This window comes from Echinops telfairi, unplaced genomic scaffold (assembly GCF_000313985.2).
Source record: "Echinops telfairi isolate 266 unplaced genomic scaffold, ASM31398v2 ScPeMD7_2;HRSCAF=8, whole genome shotgun sequence".
NCBI lineage: Eukaryota > Metazoa > Chordata > Mammalia > Afrosoricida > Tenrecidae > Echinops > Echinops telfairi.
In genome coordinates, this window is record NW_022103898.1 from 7,303,422 (window position 1) to 7,306,599 (window position 3,178).

Sequence of the window (3,178 nt, forward strand, 5' to 3'; positions counted from 1 at the left end):
CTGGAAGCTCTAGCAAGGGCAGTCTGCTTTCTGAAACATACCAGAGGGAGCATGTTCACTTTTGAATTCCAGCGCCTCTTTCCTGCCCTGCTCTTCCCTTCCTGGCACTTCTCCTGCCTGGAGCCCCGGGCTGAAATTCCAGACTCCTGTTTTCACAGGGAGTGAGGGAGAGGGAGAGGGCGATTTCGATCCCCAGGGCCAAACTGGAGATGTTTCTTCCAGGGAGGATTTACCCTGGCTTCAGGTGGCAACAGTGGTTAAAGTGCTCAGCTCTTAACCCAAAGTGGGCGGCTGGTGCCCACCAGCTGCGCCATGGGAGAAGATGTAGAACCCTTTCAGCCAGTCCTGCAGGGTCACTGTGAGGAGTTGTGTGAGTCGTGCACAGGTGATTAGGTGAGCTAGGAATGGACGCAGACTCAGCAGACCAGTGCCTGGTGCCCCGGGGAAGAGAGGTGGGTGGGTGAGAAAGGTGCTGGCCCCGCGGTGAACCGGGGTGTGTTCACTGGACCTAATCACCGGTGGTGGTGGGGGGACTCACTCATGGGACACCGGCGGTCTGCCAGGCATCGGAGGAAGGTAAGGCTCAGATGGGAGTGGCCTGTGATCCTGCAGGGGGCTGGGGATGGTCCCCCTTCTGAGACCCATCGCCAGCACCCGAGCCCCATGTGCCGTGTGTGCCTGGGGGTGAGATGGGTCTCCTTCTTTCTGCTTCCCCTGGGTGCTGAGCTCCTGGCTAGGTGCCAGGGTGGGCAGGCAAGGGCCTGCATTTTGAGCAGCACAGGCCAGTGGGGGGAGCCGGGGGGAGGATGACGACGACAGCCCATCTGAGGGGTGCCGGGGGACGGAGGCCACACCATCCAAGGCACCTCTGCAGGTGGCACACAGGAGCCGGCAGCCATGTGATTTCAAGGCACTGCCGGAGCACTTCCAGTTTGAGAGCAGGCTCGGAAAGGGGTGGGCGAAGCCACCTGCGTGACGCGTGACGCCGGGGGTGGGCTGTGGAGCAACGAGGCACGGGGCAGGGCTTGCGAAATTCAGAGAGGGGAAGTTGTGAGCTGAGTTTGGCAAGCAGCTTCCAGGCCCGGACGGGAGAAAACTTGAAGCTGCCCGGGGTGGGGGAACCCCACTGATGAGAACGGAGGTGGCACGCCATTTCGGGGCTGCAGTTTGGAGGGCCTGTTAGAGCTCCGCGGGCCTTCTCCTCTCCGTTTTAGGGGCGATCTCCCAGTCTCATCAGGTGCTCTGTGGGACCCCTTTCCCTTCTTCCTGCCCTCTGGGGTCTCCTGGGCTGTCGCATGTCCAACTGTTGGGGCCTGGAGACAGCCGCTGCCCATCTCCTAAGGTCTGCCATTGGCTGGCTTCTCTGCGGCTCTGGGGACCCCTGCCCGGTTCCCAGCCCCCAACTGTTGCTCAGCCTGTACTGGCTTGCCCTGGGCCCGGAAGCTGAGTCCCCAGCCTGGCCTGAGGCTTGGGGAAGTGTCTGTCCCGAGATTGGCGAGTGTGTGTTCCAAAGTCCCGAGATGCAGGTATGTCTGCCACCCAAGGAAGGGCAGCCGCTGAGCCGACTGGCTGGTGGGAACCTGTGCATGGCAGGCAGCGTGGGAGGGTCTCGGACTGATTGATCCGACGGAGATTGCCAGGCCTGTCTTCCAAGGGGCCTCTGGGTGCACTTGACTCTCCAGCGCTCTGGTGAGCAGCGCGTGGGTGACATGTGCAGGGGCTCCAGCCTGAGCCCGATATGGGAGGCGGCTGGTTTTCACTCGGGACGACCCCATTCTGAAGAACACAGCACCCCCTTTCTTCCTCGCTTCCCTTTAAAGCATCGCCTGGCTCATGTGGCGGTCTTTCTTTAGTGGTGACTGTAGTCGTATCCCCACATGCTCTGCTGCAGCGGGCCTGCTGAGACACACACCCACCCCCCAACCCCACCCCCAGCCGCCACTGTGTCTGCAGGGCGGCCGAGAAGCTGGCTGGGGGTGGGTGGCCACACACCGGGCGGTTCTTGATTCTCATGGTGGCGGTGCTCTTGTGAGCAAGCGGGGCCCATGTGGTGGGGGTGGGGGCCAGGGGCATGGCGGAGACCGGAAGTGGGCCCCAGCCTCGGGTGAGCGCCCAGCGCCAGTGCCCGCAGGTGTGCATCCGTGAGTGCGCATGCTCCATGCACACAGGTGTGCGTCCGTGAGTGCACCTGCGCCGGGTGGGAAGAGCCACAGGGAGTCCGCAGCAGCACCCCCTTACAAAGCGACCCACCTGCCCTGGAAGTTCCAGGCAGCTGTGGACTCAGTGGTGGCCACAACTGGGTCCTTGCTCCTGCCCGGCACGGCTCTGAGCCCAGCCCTCTTTTCCAGATAAAACGCCCCACAGTGTGCTCTGCCCTGCTGCGGGGGGTGGAGGCTGGGCAGGGGCACAGTCACAGGCTCCGTGTGCAGGGTCTGGCCACTCCGCCTTGCGTGGCCCGAGGCCCCAGGCCTGCCTTCATTTCCGTGCTCGCTCGGTTGGCCAGAAGGCTCCTTAGAGGCAGGGCGGCGAGACTTCTCCTTGCGTGTGTGCTTTGGACCTATCGTCAGGAGAGGCCAGTCCCTGGAGGAGGACGTCATGCTCGGTCAAGCAGAGGGGCAGCGAGAGAGGGCGGCCCTGGACGAGATGGACGGACAGACACTGTGGCTTCCACCTCGGGCTGAGGCAGGGGGACCCTTGTGGGACGGCGCGGGACCGGGCGGTGTTTCTGTCTGTGGTTCATCGGGTCGCTGTGAGTCAGACCTGCCTCGGTGGCATCTGACAACCAGGACCAGGACCAGGACACCGTCAGCTCTGGGGAGGCCTGTCCAGCGACTTTTCTTCCTCCGGCTCCTGGGGCTGAAATGGAAAACGAAGCGCTCTTCACCACGGGCAGAGGACACGTGAGCATCCTTCAGTCTGTTAACAAAGACTATCTGAGTGGGTCATAAGCTATTCATTTTGGCTGTGTTTTAGGTTTACGGGAACATAAAAATCACACAGAGAGCACCTCCCCCCAATGTCACGCAGCCTGGTGGCTAAGCCCTGGGTCATGTCTGGCTCCCGGTCCCGCCACTCCGGCCTCTGTGGCCTCCCTGGCCTCTGGCAGTGTCCCAGGCGTGCCCCGTTCCTCAGATGGTGGTGGTTTTGAAGATCACGTGTTACGCCGGTACCACGCACT